This window comes from Harpia harpyja, chromosome 1 (assembly GCF_026419915.1).
Source record: "Harpia harpyja isolate bHarHar1 chromosome 1, bHarHar1 primary haplotype, whole genome shotgun sequence".
NCBI classification, from domain to species: Eukaryota; Metazoa; Chordata; class Aves; order Accipitriformes; family Accipitridae; genus Harpia; species Harpia harpyja.
In genome coordinates this window covers 97,094,409-97,112,734 of record NC_068940.1, presented here as the reverse complement: position 1 = coordinate 97,112,734, position 18,326 = coordinate 97,094,409, and positions in this window count along the sequence as shown.

Below are 18,326 nucleotides of genomic sequence, written 5' to 3'. Positions count from 1 at the left end.
TCTGGCCATCAGAAAGCTGCAGGTGCTGGGACAGTGTCATCTGCTCGCTGAGTGATTGGCCCTTCCGAGATGTGTTGAGAATAACTCTTGTCCAAGGGCTTTACACAGAAAATACACTGCGTGCCAAGAGCGCTGCTATAGGGCCACACTGGTTTTCCCCATGAGAGAGCCCATCTCTTCTCTATGACACTGATTTTGTACTGATGTAGCTCCATTAGCAACATCAGCTTTATATGGGGTATCTGAGAGCAGAGACAGATCCTTTTTCTTATTTGGGAACAAAACAAGTCTTTTCTTCTTCATTAGGAATGGCTCTGCAGGGAAAAGATTGCAGTTTCCTGCCCATATGCTCCCTGGTCCTTTCAATGGAAAGATCCCATTGTTTTAAAAATGAGCAATCTTCAGGAATCTACGTACACTTAAAAGATGTTAAAGGAGGAAATCTCTGACACTGCCCCTAGAGCTGCATAATTTAATAAATAATACGCAAAGCTGAATTCTTAATTTTTGATATTTATATTTTTTAAATTTAACTAATTTTCAAAGGGTAAATCAGCAGCAAGCTATGTAAAAACTTTGGGCAAGAATGAAAGAAATATTCTGGCTGTGCAAGGACAACAGGTATGTGCTTGATTTGAGCCAGAAGATGGTGTTTGTCAGTGCCCGGCGGCCGCCAAACCATCACTCCTACCGTGTCAAAGACACGGTGACAAGCCATTGGGTGGGCATGCTTGGGACCACCACCTCCAGCCACCCCCGTCGACCCCACCGAGAGCCTCCGCCTTAGGGCTGGGGAGAGCAATTTCAGCATCCACACGAGGTGTGCCCTCAACTCGCAGCTCTATCGAAGTTCTGCTCTGTTGCTAAAGCACCTGCCTTATTTTCCTTCTTTTTCCAGAAATTTTGTATCACATGCATTTACCAAGAACTCTCCCTGGGTGAGCAGAGCTGCTGGCCCCAGGTATTTCCCAGTGAAGAAGGTTTGAGCACACGGTGGTGTGTCGTTAAGAATAAATGCCAGCAGAGGGCACACCAAGATATGCAGACGGGAAAAAATAAAATTACGTATGTTCACTTTGTCTGAAGAGTTAGGCAAAACTCTGTTGGTTCATAATTCATGTGCCTGTAGGACATTGTAAGGGAATATAATTGGTCTGTCAGGGCAGGGGTGGTATTTTGCTTTGAAAAATGCTATCAACAAAATATCTTAAAACAGCTATGAATGTAACATGACTTCAGATGTGCTGATGCAAAGAGCAAGCCTCCCTTCCCCGGCTCACCTGGTCCTCTTCCATTAACCTTTCCCCCACACCAGTTAGAAAAAGGTAATAGTGTAAGCAGAGTTTTGCTGTTTTAAAGGCACAGAAGCATTTTTGGTTTTTGATAAGTACATCCCATTTTTTTTTGTATCAAATTAATTAAATATAGACTAGCTTCTGTTACTCTTCAGGGCAAGATGTAGGTTTGTGGCATGATCTGTTTTCCAGCTTAATGTGCTAGTCTGGCTGGGATTGTGCACATTGAATGCCCAAACGTGAATCTTCATGGAGAATAAAAACATCCCCTAGATGTCTGTCTAACAGTAGATGCAAGCAGCTAACTAACACCAATATACAACCACCTCCAAAAGAAATATTTATGACATCTATTGATTATTGGCTGTAATTTTAAACCATGCAAAGGGTGGTTCTGCCCAGAGGACCCCATGGAAATCCATCAAGTCCAGGGTGTCCCCTGTCCTCTGTGTGCATGGACTGGGGGCTCTAAGCTGGTGCTTGCTTTGTGCTGCACCTCCACTGCTGCTGGTGGGACAAGGTGGTGGTGGGATGAGGCGGTGACAGGACCAGGGGCTGGTGGGATGGTGTGCTAAGGTGACTCCATGGCCCAGATCAACCCAGGTGCAAGGGAGCTGATGATGCTCGCTGTGGGCGGAGAGGGGAATGGAAAACCTGTAGCTCTTAAAAAAGAAAATCTAAGCTTATTTTTAAAGTATTTATAGATAGTAAGGTGTTTTAGCTATTCAGGCAAAGTGTTTAATCAAACTCTCCTACACTTTAGTTTCTCATAGATCAGGAACACAGGTCTCACCTCAGAGTCACTAAAATGCGGTTTCATTTTGGCAGATGGATACAGGTGCATCAAGTTAACATCAGTCTGAAGCAGGCACCGCATTGCTCAGGGCCGTGCTGCAAACTCGAGGAAGGGTCAGACTTGGAGCTCCCTGCTCAGATGCTGCTCGCCGACGTGGGTCACGGTGGCAGTGCCAGTCCTGCCTGGCAAAATAGCCTGTAATACCTGCCGGAGCGCACAGGTAGTGCCTGCAGCTAGGCTGAGACGCTGAGATGCCAAAATGCAGGGAGGCTTAACCCACCAGGGATGGCCAGGGGCAGTGCTGGCCCCACGCCGGCTTCCCCCGCCTGGCAGGATGGGGCTCACTAAGGGTACTCCTATTTAGCACAGGGCTTTCCTAAGGGCAATCCTCTGTCCAGGGAGAACAGGTCATGTGAAAAATTCAAATTCCCTCAAGAGACATGTTTTCTACAAGCTCCCAGCATAGTTAAGACTCCTTACTGTGTAGAAATGTATAATAGCTCTCCCCCCACCTTGTAGCCCTGTCTTTTGGGCTCTAGGCAAAAAGCAGTTGGCTAAAATGATCTTGATTTACATGGGAAGAGCTTCATTCAAAGAAATATTATCTGTACGTGTTCATAATGGAGTGAGGTGAGATCCTTCCACCAGGAAAGCCTTGTGTGCTCAGATGGACCCCTGGGGTCAGCTGGAGACAGCTGGGACAACCCCAAAGCTCCTTCAGGAGGTGGTAACTCCAACACCTCCGATGACTCTCTTTGGCTGGCACGGGCTTGAATTAAGCACTTTACTGCAGGAAACATTACAGTTATAAACATGCAAACACATAAACCAGCCTGCACGTAGCCTCTGCCTAGGCATGATGGTTATACAAAGTACAAAGCAGTACCTGACTTAGGTTTTTTCAGGGTTTTTTTTTTAATTGTCAGGTGGGAGGTTACTGGCACAAGCCCATGGGTGAAAGCAGCTCCAAGGTGTTTGTTGTTACTCGTTTAAGGTTTACTTCAAGGACAGCGTGAGGTCTTTGTCTTTGCTGTCTTTTTAGGTAATATTTCTTTGAGAAATACTTTGCCACCCAAAACTACATGTTGTGGTTATGGTTGGCCGACATAGTTTGCAAATCCATCAAGTAATTCCTACCCCTGAAAAGTTGCATTGCTTTGAAGTACATGTGGTTTTTCAAAATAACTAATCAGTCTTTGATTCTTTTAACTAAGCAGCAAAAAGATCCCCTAATGAAATGAGGAGTTTGAAGTGAACCAAAACATCTTTTTCAACCCAGCCAAAAATTTGTTATTTTTCCCTTCAGAAAGGAAATAACCTGACACTTAGATATATTTGGATAGTCCAAACTGTGCTTGTAAAAGCAATGTGTAGGTGGAAAGCAGCATGGACTTTATGAGAAGATGTCTTTAATACAGATACAGTAATATTTCCAATACTGCCTTTGGTACCTAATCAATCTCCCAATAAAAGCCTTCTCCTGAATTACAAGAAGAACAAAAAAATCCTCAAAAAACCTGTTTTGGTTGGCCAAAACATGTATAAACTCTAACACAGAACTGGTGGAGCAATAAACAAACATGTTTAGCACCTAAGGCACGGGTACCCTCCGCAGACTCTAAGAGTTCATTAAACCTTGCCCTGTAAACTTATGGACCAATTTCGTCTCATGCTGTCTACTCTGCCAAGTTCTTGCTCTGTAATTCCCTAAACAGGATAAACTCCTAAACATTCAGCCAGCAGCAAGAGGAGCAGCAGCTGAGCGTAACCAGCAGTCCCACCGCTTCGCTCACTGCCATGCCTGCAGCTTGCTTCGATCCCTGCTTTAAATGATCATTATAATCAATGGAGTAATCAGGGAAATAGCCTGTGTTGCTGCCTGTGCCTTTCTTCTGGGCATCTGCTGCATGCCCCAGACCATCCCCAGCATCAGGATGCCTCTGCTCTGGCACTGGGTACCTGGGACCTTGCCTGGGCTGACAGCACGTGCTGGCGAGGGGTTGTGTTGGTGCTGTGTTAACAGAGAAAGTTCATCTCACCTCCCTCCCTCCAAAAAGGAGGCGTTGCGATGGTGATAGGTGCCTATGCCCAGCTTACACTGAGCCTGTGGCTTGTGGAAGGCAAATGTCATGGGAGAGAAATTCCCACGTACACTCTGTAGGTATATATGCAAAGTTTTAAGTTGGCATGTTGTTCCCAGTGAGTAAGGAGTAACTGGGAGGGCTTTATGAAACATTTGCAAAATCACAAAGTTAAATTCAAAAGCCTTTTGTATTTTTACATCTCTTTCCATTATAGCAAAATATATATATTCAGCAAAATGGCAGTTCTGAAGTATAGGAAGCTGTCATGGTTTTCTCAGCATAAGGGAGGTGGTTAAAAAAGCAAATACCTACCTATAATTATTTCCTTTTATCTACCCTTCATATACATATTTTCTTGTCTGCGAGCTGGGTCTGCGTTTATCACAACTTTGTCCCAGGCTAAGTGGCAGCCACTCTATGCCATTAACCTAAGCTATCGCATATTCTTTATAGATTATAGACCTCGGAAATGCCTTAGAAAACTTGGAATACAGTCATAAGGCCTATTTTGTGCTCCTCTAACTGGCAAATCATGCAAACCTTTTAAAAAGAGAAAAATGTAAGCTAGTCGATCATAAGCAGTCACTTGTAAATAGCTTTTCAATCTTCAGAAAGTTATGCTTTTAAAGTCCAATAGATGGGGTCATGGCTGATTCCTGGAGGGGATCTATGATCCTCTGTTGCCTTCCAGAATGAAGCCTCTGTTCCTGCCTCTCCTGGACATGGAGTGGATGAGGGTTTAAATAGTGACAGAGCTTGTGCTAGAAATGCCTGTGCTGGGCAGGACTGAGCCGTTCCCCTTTCTGGTTTCAGGCAGAGAAGAGAGGACGGGTAACACTTCATGCTGAGGGTGAGCAGTATTTTGACCTTTTGCTTTGTAAGGAGGATGCTCTTTGAAACCACCCAATTTTGCAGCTGGGTGTAGGGAGGTGAGAATCAGAGTGTGCTGGCAGGGCCTGGGGAGGGCAGCCAGAGGTACACGGTACCTCCAATGCTGCCCATCTCTAAATGCTCATTTCTGAACATTAGTCTATTATAAGAAAGACTGAGTGTAGCTCTTCCACTCCGCCCCCCCCAGCTGTGTTTACAGACACAGTGATCACAACCACTGGAGCCCAGTCTGGTGGCTGTGTAAGAGGTGGGAAGCCTCTTCCGACACCCCCAGGGTCTGGCTGCTCAGGGGTGGCTTGGGCATGGTGCCGAGGTAACTTCAGATGGGGTATCTCTGAAAATGGCTAAGTTGTGAGAGCGAGCTGTGGGAGAAAGAGCTATGAGAAGCTGATCCATACGTGACGCACCCGTTGGGTCAGGAGTTGCATTAAGCTCAGTCCCTCACCCTTGATCCTTACTTGACCCGACCCAAAGACTTGTCTTCCTGATTTGACCATGGACCTGTCTCATCACCATGGACTTGCCCAGCACTTGCTGTGCTGTGGTTGTCCCTGATTTCCATCACCAGAGCTGCTTGACTCTCCTTGCTCAGAGATGGTGGGACTATGACTCCCCTTGTCAGCGGGAGTGCTGCCTGCCATCCTCACCTTCAGCCCTGGCTCAGGGGTCACCTTCCCTTCTGGTGTAGCTGGCCCTTGTTGCTCCTCAAGAGCTTTATTTCCTAGTTTTATCTAAATCCCATGATTTTGCCGCCAGGAGTCCATAAAACTTTAAATTTCATTGACCAGCATTCAAGCATCGATTTAACTACAGCTTAAGCAGGGCTGACTTTCTGAATTGGGGCCAAGGCTGCTGTTGTAGGAGGATAGTGCTGAATTCAGGAGATTTGAGATTTGAACGTTTCCTTTTGAAATCAACACCAGGCTCCAGCTAATTTCAATAACAAAAGCTGTAACAAAATGTAGAAGTATGCATATTTAAGTCACTAGGTGGGAATGAAATGCTTGACTGTGCTCTGGATATTTTATATTGTTCAGAATTTCGCAGTAGTTACCTTTGTGCTGGCACACATTTTCAGTATATTTCAAATAACTGGAATAATTATATATACAGTTCTAGGAAGTGGTTAATATAGACGATATGTTCCTACAGAGAAAGAATGATAACAAGTTCAGTAATTATGGGGAATGGGAATTAAACTTGACGAACTGCATGGGCGCAGTAGAATTGCAGGCATGAGTTTTGCTTTTGATTGATACCAAGAACACATAGTTGCTGGAGATGAATAACACTGAAATACGCATCATCCCAAGCAGTAGTTTAACTTTGTGTACATGTGTGTCAAATCTAAGTTAAATGTTTGTCGTGAAGCATGTGATTATTAAAGAAATATAAACCTTGGCCTGCAGAGATCAAGTATGAATATCTAGTGTATTTTGAAAAATGTGCAGCAATCTTTTTACTTCAGACTGGACACCTGGTATAGCTAAATTAATGGGGCTTTTCAAAACATTTCCCTGAACTGTTCTTCTCCCAATTTTTGAGTTCCAAATCTTCTTGTGCAGCATCTCATACAGTGATAACAAGGATGGTGTGAGACCCTCTTAGAGCACAGAGCCAGACCATGGTGAAGTTCATAGTGTGTTATCTCCATGCGCGTTGTCCAGGAGCTGGTGCAGGGCCACCACAGCTCTGCGCAGCCCATGGCCATCACCCCAAGGTGACAGGCTTTGCTCGAACCTCCCTCTTGCAGATCTCAAGCAAGTGGTCACACAGGGGAAAGGTGCAGACCATGGCTCCTGAAAGCCGGCTCTGGGCAGACAGCATGTTGTCTGTTCTTAAATATTTCCACTTCTGTGCATGCTCCACTCCTGCCTTGTAGTAAACTGGGCTGTACCCTCCTTTCTCGGTCCCTTGAAGCCCAAGCCTCATTTTTGCATGTGGTCCGGGCCCAACAATATCGATGGGCAGGTGGTGTGACCTGTTGGCCCAGTGCATTTTGGGGCTGATTTCTTACCGAGTCTTTCTTTACAAGCTCTTTTGGAGAAGTTGCTGCTGCTAATTAATCTTATAGAGGGCCAGGCTCACTCTTGACCCTTAATGATTGATAGCATTTGATCAATTCTGTACTGATTAGCGTTGGTCATTCTTAGCTTAAAAAGGGTAACTTCTATCTGACTCACTAATGTTTTGGGCTGTAAATTCTCTTTTAGCACATTAGCACTGTTTTGTAGCGTGATATTTGATGGATGAACGTGTATGTTGTCTATAACTTATTTTCTCAAAGCTCAGCCCAGAAAAGCAGCATGCTCTAGTCTCACTGGGAATATTGCAGAGTACCTTCATTTTCAGTCATAACCACATTTAGACATAGTGCTGCTGTTTTAAATTGGAGTAATGAAATCTTGAAAAGTGGTTTGGACAAACACAACACAAGCAATAACAGAGGCTTTAATAAAATGAAAGGATTTCCAGGGAATACCTTCATTTCTTCCCTCCTCCAATTTAATTCTTTCTGAGAATAATCAGACCATAACATAAGACTAAATTCAAGAGATGAAGTTCAGCTGGAGAGGAAATAATGTCCATAAAATGTTTTCAAAGGTTGTTCATTCGTTTGAAATGAGTTCTGTGAGTCAGACTGCTGTGCCTTAAATACTTTATAAGCAAAAATACTTAGCACTTGAAGTACTTTTTCATCTAGGGGTCTCAAAGCATTTAGAGGAAGGGGGAAGGATAACTGTTGTTACTGCCTGTTGCCAGCTAACAGCAGACAGCTGAGTCTTTCAGGGCAGCTCCTCCAGACCCAGTTCCAGTGCAGTGTGGGTCGAGGGGATGGGTTTGGTATGTCCGCCCCACGACCTGGTGTATGCACAGGAAGGCCACATCTGCCTCCCACGTCCTCCTCCCCACTGTGAGCTCTCACTGCAGCTTCAATCTGCGATGTGGGAAAAGTACAAAGTTTTTGTTGTGTGTTTTGGGGCATGTGGCTGGAGAACCAGAGGTGCCGTGTCAAAATAACAATTGGTTTATTAAGGAAATCTCAGTCAGAGTGAGCTTCAGTTCAGATGATCAAAGTAACCTTCCCGCAGGCCCAGCGAAACTCCAGATGCCCCCCTTCCACTCCCCTGCATGGTGAATAAATAGCAAATCCTCAGCGTTGCCAGAACCACTCTGTTGCCCAGCCACTCTGAAGGCACGCGCTCCTCACCCGCCTTGGTCTGTCTTTGTGGTAACCCTGGTGAGCTTCACATGGAGGGGTGTGTGTCTGCGTTACAGGTAATTTACTCAGTAGGATAGGTATCTCCTAAATCCTGTAGCCTCACAGTCATCAAAAAACTCTCCCAGAGCTCCAGTGATAACGATCTGTTGCACTGAAACAGAGAAAAAATCCAGCCTTTATCCCTCCTGTTGCTGTGAAATCTTGAACGTCAGTGACATATGGGGTGTTAAGGGAGTGATGGCTGGAGAGAGGTTGGGGGCATTGTGTACCACCTTTTAACGTAGGAAAGAATTGTGGATTATTTCTTACTTCTGGCCATTGGCTGACAGCGTGCTAACAGTTCAGTTTAGCTGATAGGGCCCGTTTTGAGTCAGGTCCCAGTGAAGGACATTTCACTTCCAGGTGAGAGATGACTCCCTTCACTGGAGTTCCCTGTATCCCACGGTTTCTCCTGGATACATAACTTCTAGACAGAGGCCTAACAAAAGTCAGTCTGGGGATGATGAGACTGCGTGCTTCATTAGTACCTTTTGTGTTTCAGTGGACAGTGGGGCAATTAACACAGGGCTCATTACACAAGAATTTTGATCATTTGCTCTGCTTATTCATCATAGTATTTCCTCTGAGAATACCAGAGACTGTGATTAAGCACAGGAATAATTCATGTAGTTTCTTCTTTGAGATTTCTATCACCTTTTTGGGGTCTAATTATTTTACAGCCTTCATTCCTGATGTACTTGCGGTGGATATGCATAGCACCTTGCACATACACTGTGCTCTTCGGTTTCTGGTTGAGGTTGTTTTCTGCTTGCACCACAGACCAGTAGCTCCACCTGGAAAAAAACCTCAAAGCAACAGCCTCAAGGTCTATCAAGGTCTAATACAATATTATAAGAACCACAAAACAAGCCAGAATAAGCCCAAGGGGATACCTGCTTTTGTTCTGATTCATAAGATTAATGTAAAAACATTACAGAATGGCTTTATTGGGTGAACACCCTTCCGATTACCCCACTGTTTTTGACAACAAACAATAGATGCCCTTAGGCAATAGTGTAAGAACAGGACAAGCAGGCAGTGATATTTTTCAAGAATACTGTCCTAGCCTCCAGCAGCAGGACCTTCCGAGCCAGATACGATGTCTTCATATTTCATAGCTTTAGATGGATTTTTATTGTAGTAATTTGTTCATTATATGCATCATGAGAGGAGTAATCCGTAGTCCTTTGCAAGGACAGGAGAGGGATCTAGGAGGTTCAGTTCTACAAGGAGCAATATGATGATCTGCCTACAGTCCCAACCTGCAGATTGGGAGATGTGGGGCCCGTTTCCACCACTGTCACTGGGTGGGATTGGTGTGGATCGTTGCCCTCTCTGCCCTGGTGCTGCTGTTTTCCTTTCTCCCTGTCTTCCTTTCTCACCAGTTTCCATTAGCTTGACCTGCTCTGCTCGAAATTTCAGACATGGAGACATAGGTTGCATTTGTCCAAAATATGCCTAAGGAGGACGCTGAGTGCAACAAAGAGAAACACACCTGAAAGAGAAAAGGTAATAAAATAGCTTTAATTTTAGGGAAATAGCTTCTTTGGGCCTCTCTTTCCTGCATCTATAAAATCCTTCTCATTAAGATGTCAATGGATGCTGTTGGAAAACCTGTGTCAAATATCCTGCACCACACAGGACTATGACTCTGTAAAGGGTCTTTTTTTTCCAAGTGGCAGGATAATATCAGGGACAAAATATTTATTAAAAGATGGGGAATGAAACTTTGAGAGCAGTTTTCAAAAGCTTTGACCAAAAATCGGTCTTAGGTTCCTAAGTCACTTAACCTTTACCTCTGTTTCAAAGTGCTGGCAACAGTTATTGTGTAGCTGAAGTTCTACACTGAAAAGATATGTGTCACCTCTGCTAAAATCTATGCAATTATTGAAGTTTTCAAACATTTGGAATAAATTAAATGAGTATAGGCTGAATATTCACAAATAGAATATTTTATTTTTTAGAAAACTGGAAATGTAGTTTGACTGCTTGTTAATGAGCGTTAACAGATCAGGTTTCCCATTATTTGATTAGCATGGGCACTAATATATTCCGCCTATGAAGCTGATGCAAAGAGGAGTGCTGAGCCCAGTCAGTTCAGAGCTGGAAGAAGGTTTTCTTATTCTGCAAAGATTTAATTTGCTTTTCCTGCTCAGCACCAAGCTGATACAGAGGCCTCTCAGCAAGAAAAATAATTGTGCTTAGGGCTCAGCATATGGAGACGCAGGGTGTAGAGTCTGCAAACATCCCAGCTGGTGGGAGAGGCTAATGCCTGGAGAGGATCCAGCTCCCCAGCCTCATCACCGCTAGAAGCAGCCACCCTCTGCCCACAAACCTCCCTGCAGAGCTTTGCCTCAGCATCCTTCTGCACCTGGCTTGGACACAGCGAGCAGGATCACCAAAAAGCCACTGACCCTGCTCACTGCGACGTCTGGTCATGGCTCAGCAAGGAGGGACCAGCAGTGCCCCTGGGGTGGGCACCATCTCCACAGCCCCATAGGAACAGGAGAAGGCTCCTGAGGGAGATCCAGGACCCAATGTGCATGTCCAACAGCCCAGGCAAAGTCCTAAAAGGATGCCCTCCACTCTAGCGGAGACCTCTGCTAGCGTCCGCCTGGGAGCTCTACCCAGGACCTATGCGTGTGGTACGGACACTCCTGGGAGTATTCAGATTCTGATGAACCAGCAGTTTCTAATTTTAAAAATAGTTTCTGTAAGTGTTTCCTGGCTGGCGCTGTTGAAGTATTTTAGTCTGTGCTAACAGTATCATATTGCTAGCAGGGGAAGCTCATTCCACCTAATTGTACTAAGCGTGTGGTGATGGAGATGGGAACCTAATTATCTTCATCAAATTGATTTCATTTTGGTTACCACATGGCTATTAGAGGAACGACAATAAATTTTCGTCTCTTTGATCAGGACTGGAGTTTAACCAACATTTCTAAAGTCATTAATGTGTTATGCCTCCCCCAGGCTAATGATTTGATTACCATGTAAATGTACTGGAGCCAAACACTTCAGCTATACATTATGAGCGATGGATAGAAAGTTTTGAAAAAATACATGTTGCACCTAAATATACCAGCAGTGAAACACAGGGGATGCCAGATAGCTACTGGCAGGCAGGGAGAGGCATATACTTGGAAGCTTCATTTTCTGAGCACAGAAGTGTCAACGAACCTACGAGAGTCAAGTCCAGCTCCTACCACCTTGGATTCTTCCCCATGGGTCACCTGCGTGAGGGTGACCGAAGTGCTAAACTGCCACTGGGAAGAAACTGGGACATTTCCTAGTTAGCTTTTGTTCTTATATGTCTATAAATAAATAAATAAATATATAGTTATGTAGTGGTAAGAAACTCCATGAAATTTTATCTTTGTGGGTTTTTAGTCTTATTTTTTGATGTGCCAAAAATATGGGTTACATGAGGTGGTGCATCATGGTATATTATTATTTGTGCCTATTATAAAATATGTGTGTGTACATGTGTATATACATGTTGATAATATACCTGTTACTAATGTGCTATGGCTATCACTTGAACACCATAACACGATATGACATATTAATAGATTTTACATTTAAATATTCCATAATGTATTTTAATGTGTTTTATTTTAAACTCTTTCTGGCTAGCTGCCGTCCTTTTTTTCTTTCACAGATCAACTTGTATTGAAAGGGAACATTTTGGTAATTTAGCTCAGGTGACTTAGGGTACCAGTTCAAACGAGCCAGTGTGGTCTCACCACCAGGCCAAGTCAGACACATACATTGTGCTCCTCACAGGTTTTTGCCTAGGTTACGCTGAAAGTCCTGCAAGAGCAAGATTCCCCAGCCTTCCCAGGCAATTGATTCCTGAGGGCAGTTAAAGAAATTATGGTACTCTGGCTGCACAGGAGCATTGCACACCATCTCTGGGTCACTAGGGCAGAGACCTTCCCTCGCCAGGCTCCGCGCTGGGTGGGCAGGGAGGCTTGTGAAGGAGCAAGGTGTTGGCCCAAAGGGTGCATGGCCTAGCAGAGGCACCTCTCACCTGCAGGACTTTCCCATGGCCACCTTGGCACTCTGTGCCTCAGTTTCCCATCAGGAAGGGGTCAGCATAAAAACTATGTGCCATTCACTACTCTGGTAAGGACAAGGGATGGATTAGATGTACTACAGTTAATATGGGTCTATTAGGAACAATAAACACCTTGCCTATGTATGAAAATATATTTTTAGGGATAAAATCTTCAACAATGCCTAAGAAATGCCCTGGAAAGGCTGTGGCACACTCAGTGGAGGTGAGGGGAGAGGAGCTGGAAGGGACAGGAAGGTCTGGGAGGTTGGTTCTCCTGTCACTTGTGTTTCACACACCGTCTTGTATGCAGAGATCAGCATTTCCAAAAGCCTGGCCTTGACTCGCCAGCATCCATGCAAATGCCACTGTTGGTCATTTATTATCGGGGCTGGGAATTCCTGGTATTTCAGCTGACTTCTTCCTTTCCCTGGAGCCTGATGCTGCTGCCAGGGCAGAGGCATCGCCATGCTGAGTGTCCGTATGAGCTCGCAGTTCCCCACGGGGCTGGAGGTGCCCCAGGACAGCTCCAGGGCACGCAGAGTCAGTGAGGAGGGACAGAGACATGCAATATTGCAAGATGGGGGAAAAAAGGCAGAAGCTACTGGTGCTTAAGGTTGAGGCTGCAGAGCTAATGGCTCTTTGCCATGGAGAAGGAAAATCCCCTCTCTGTGTCCCCATCCCCATCCCCCTCCGCTGCCCCTGCCCAGCTCCCAGCCTCTCCCAGCTCTGCAGCCTCCTGGCCCCATGGAAAATGATTTCAACTCCCCAGCCTAAGAGGCATTTATCTTATTTTTTGCTGTGTCAGTTTTCTGCTTGTTTAGCGATTCAAAGCAGTTTGGGAGGATGGCAGAGATGGCAGGAGGTGCAGGCAGGAGTGGGGGAAGGAAGGCAGGGGGAGGCAGAAAAGGGGATCTCCCATTTTTGGGGCCGCAAGCAGTGAGGTTGGCTGAACCTATATCGTGTGGCTGTGCCCTTCAGAAATGTACAGAAACAAAGGTAGAGAAGACTGGCTCAATTTTTTATTTGATTGATTAACAGCAGGTATTGACTCGACTTCAGGTGTGGGGAAAAAAAAAAGCTTTCTGTTTGCTAGCCTAACCCTTACAATTCTAGCCCTAGTGCATTCTTACAGAGACTTCAACAACAGTTCAGTGTTTATTGTCCACGTGGAGGAAAAGGGAGGTTCATGTGACTTTCCTGAAGCCTGGAAAGAAGCACGTGGGAATAGGTCTTGCTTTGCCTCCTGCTTTCTCCTGGGTTATAAACCACCTGTCCTTCCTTGCAGAGTATGCCTGCTCCAGCTTTGTGGAAGGCAGCAGGAGGGAGCAAGCAGTGGGTGATGCTGAGAGGTGGGAAATCTCCAAAAGAACCAAAATACATTAAATGGCCACATGCATGAATACACAAAATTCTCCATTTGACAGAAATGTATTAAATGCAGGCGCTCATGTCATGGTGCCTGTCTGAAGAACTGCTCCGTTATGTATCAGTGAGAACAGGCAGCAAGAAACCCCTATCCACATATCAACGTGAATAACCCCCTGCACTGTGCCCTAGGGGAATGCTTTACAGGCTGCCAGTGGGCTGTGATGTGCAGACTTTCCAGCTTCTCCTGATACATTAGTGTCTCTTACTCTGCAAATGGTGCTCTCATCGCACAAAATATTTAGACATATAAAGAGTTTTTTCCAAGAAAGGGAAATAACGACACAAGGAGAACCGCAGTTTCTTCAGTGGAGAGGTCTGACAAATACAGAGACCTCACAAGTGAACATGTGCATTTTCCCAGTGTTATTTGTAAGCTCTTTTCAGTTACATGTGTTCACAGGGAGGTGAGGGCTGATGGTCCAAATGTACCTATAAGGGTGTAAGGGGACCTGCATTTGCAACATCACCATCACTGTCACTGCGCAGAGGGGTCCCTCTGCCTGCCTTGCTTTTTGCCCCCCTGGACCACGTTGGCACCGGTACATGTGTCGTGCTGCGGTGAACCAGACAGAGCACTTGGACCTACTCTGAAATAATACCCCAGTATAAAAAAGAGAAAGAAGAGGTAAGCAGATTTTCAGCAGGATCAGCTTTCCTGCTCTGCATCACTGGGCATGTGCCTGGACTCCAGTGTCAGGGATGTGGGGGGGGAACGACACAGAGCGCAATGCTTTTTTCAGCAGCAGTCCTGGCTTAAATGCAAGTAAAATTACTGCTTAAACAGCAGGACATATAGCCCCGTACCCTCCCTTTTCTGGTAGGGGAGGCACTGGCCAGCTGACGGGCCATTGAGCACCAATGTCCTGGTTCAGCATGTAGGATGGAGTCCTTAAGCAAATATATATAACTATGTATACACACACACACACAAACATATATATACGCCAAAGCTACCAGCCCATGGGCTGCAGCAAGTCCTTGGATACACTGAGGGTTTTTTCCTTTGGAAAACAAACTAAAGACCAGGCCCGCCAAGCTGGAGGTGGCTGGTTTGACTGCTCGCTTTTCCTGGGCAGCTCCTGCCATTTCCCCAGTGCAGGCTGCTACTGCCGGTGCTCAGGGAGAAGGATGCGAAGGACTGAAGGGCTCTAGTCTGTTAATTTATTTTAAAGAATATTAATTAATGCAATATTCTTTTCTCTGGCTTACAGATATTAAAGGCCAGTATGACTCATATGCATGATCCATCTGATAGCTGGTGGCAATAATACATTAATCACCTCTGATGGAGGCTCCTACAGCCCTGTTACAGGTGGGGGGAGCAGACACGCAGGGCTGGGTGAAGGCAAAGGACCACTCGCAGCTCTCCAGCTGCTGCAGACACAAGACAACAAGCACGGGGCAACCCACATAATTTCCACACCCAGCATCTCTGCAGCAACTTGTCCCTGTGTGGCTTAGGACCCCTCTAGCAGTAAAGAAGACAAGTTAGAGGGTGGAAAGACTGTCAAACTATTGAGCCAGTAATAATAATAACAGTAACAGTGAAGTCAGGACCTATTGCAAACCTCCCTGTAAAAGATGGAGGGAGCTGCTTCATTTAAGATGTATTTTTACTTTGGTTTACTGTTTCTCCATGTGTTGTTTTACATTTATCTATATTAACAGCAGGTACTCAGCAGTCGTAGCAGGAGAACCCAAAAGCGCCTGATCTCAGTGGCACTATGACACTGAAAATAGTTGGTTTGGGACATGATTGGGTAGCTTTCTGTCAGGGAAATTTGTAGCAAGAGCTGGCAAGGAGAAAGACACAGCAGCAGAAAGTCCTGGTACAGGGGTATTGAACTGCTGTGATATGTGGGGGACCACACTAAATTGTCCTTTCCATCTTCCCATGAAGGTCTGTCTAATCTTACCTGCAATGGCTGAATAGAGCTTTTCCCCCATGAAAACTGGAGGAAGGATGACAAAAGAGGAGAGAAATTAGCAGCAGGAGTAAAGTATGGCACTCCCTGGCCAATCCCATAAGCACTAAAATGCTTCATGAGTTTAATGTCATTTCACAGGGTAATCTTCAGCCAGCCTTGTCTAGAGACACTAGCAGGCTGCTTTGGCGCTCAGCGGTGCAAATCATTGAGTTGCACTGTGAAAGTACAAGGAGAGGGAATGATGAAGTGTTTTCATGTACCTTTTTCATGTGACCTTAACCCCCCCAATTACCTTCATAAACTGAATTCTGCTCAGTTACACTAGTCTGAGTCATTTGAAGTCAATAGGTTTGCACTAAGGTGGCAGAGTTTTACCTTAGTTGGAGAATCCCACAGTGTAGTGAGCCCAAGATTTTTTTTTTGTACATTTCACTGACACTTTTGGGATAGAGTGATCTCCACATCACTCCCTGAGTGAAAAAAGAGGTTATTTTCAGAACAACCCAGTCTTCACTTTTGCCACAGTTCTTCAAGAGAGACCAGTAGGCAATGAGACAAATAAATGGACAAATTAGCTATTTCTGATCTCTGCCTCACCCCTTAAATAACTGAAGAAGAAGATAAAAGAATATTTTAGGAAAGCCACACATAGAAAGCAGAGCTGAACTTGTACAGCAAGTGTTTCAAATAATCAGAAATGTTCTTCAAAGGTATTTCTACTTGTTAGAGGGTCAAAGAGTTACTGGGTCAGATATTGAAAAAATAGATCTGGGAAATGCTGAGCCACCACAAGAAAATTCTATGCAAAGGCTTAGATGGCAGTGACGGATGGTTTTGGTTTTCCAGTGAGTACAGATGGGTCAGGACTAGGAACCAAGTTTTGACACAAAGGAAACATTCATGTGGAATTAGTCCTCTTAGCTCTCAGGTTGGAACATGAATTTGGTATCAAACTAACCCTGTTGCTTGCTGCCAGTAATGACCCTTTCAATGATTTCAATGGCAACAGTTATGTTCAGAATAAACTCCTTCACCAAACCTCTAAATATGTACAGTATATGTTAATTTAGTCATCCACCAAAACTTACAGCTGGAAGGCCTTCTTTCCAGAATTTGAAAGTGTTCACACTTAACTTTAAAAGCAGATTGATCTGTTTCATATATATATATATATATATATATACACACACACTATATTTTCTTACAGCCTAATAGTTTTAATACTCAAAAGCCATCTCCCTGTAACAAGGAATAGTCACTGGTTTTTAAAGTGGAGAAACAGAAGGTTCTGTGGCTTGCAGAGTCTTTGGCTGGGAGTCACCTCCCCATGCAGTCCTCTGAATGCAGGAGTCCAGATTCCCTCTCCCATCAGTGGGGAGAAGCCAGACCCTTGAGAGGGCAAGTTTTCTCCACGTCTTTTGGACATTGTGTTAAATGGCATGAATCACCTTATGTAGCCACTTTTCTCTATCCAGGAAGCTTAGAAAATGGGTTCAAACTAAACACTTATCCTCTGGGTGGATGAAGTGGTTAAGGTGAAGGTGGTCCTTGAACAAAGAAGGTTTTTCATGTGTTGTGAGGGCAGGAGCTCCCCCATCTGGGGCTCTTCGCCTGTTCGTCTCTTCCTCACTTTGGAGGGTAAAACTAGACAAGAACTCAGGTCTGCTCCTTTCCCAGGTAAGTATCCCCAAACCAGCTATGTTACCAAGTCTGTTTTGTTCTCTCTCATGCCAAAAGTTTATTAAATTATAATAACAAATAATTTAGCTTCTTCTGTATAACGTGAAATGATATAAATGTGAGACACCTCCTCTCCTTACCTTTCTTCCCGAGTGCCTGACTTTCTGGTGATTACGATACTTGCCTGTTCCTTTAGACAGCAGCCTGAGGGGTTTACAGGTTGAGTCACTCAATGAAAAAGGACTCTCCTCTTTTGCTGGAATGTCGTCTTGTAGAGGCTTTGAGAGAACCACAGGTAGGAAGTGTAGGTGTAGTTCATGAATCTGGACAGGTCAAAGCATGGTGGGGATCAGCACCAGGCCGCCAGGACAAGGCATGCCCAGAAGAAGATGTGTAGGTTCTAGAGGATATTTAATGCTGGAGGCTGAGCAGGGGTTTGGTACCAAACAATGTGGGGTTTAGGTGTTGACAATGAGAGGTAGGTTAACAAGTCCCTTCTGAATATCACCTCATCTCCCACTGAAACTTGAGATTTAGGAGCCCAAGTCCCACTGTTCTGTGTGATGGTCAGGATTTTAGGAGCTGTGGTGTCAAGGGGATGCTGGCACCTGTTGTTAGTCCTTTTACTACTGAGACCAGGATGTGAACAAGCAATTTGCTTTAGAAAAAACAATTTACTTCAGAATCCACTGTAAAAATGTGTGTTATTATAGATTTATCACTCTTAAGTGAGTAAACAACTTAATTTACTTGTTAAAATCAAATGAAATAAAAGCAATCTGTAGCAAAGAGTGCGCTGTGGAAGGCAGGGCTGGGTGCAGTTAGGCTGGTGGTGCTGGGAAGGAAGGGTACTGTAGGTAAACCACCTCCTTTATGGTATGTCACATACAGTCCGTGCTAAT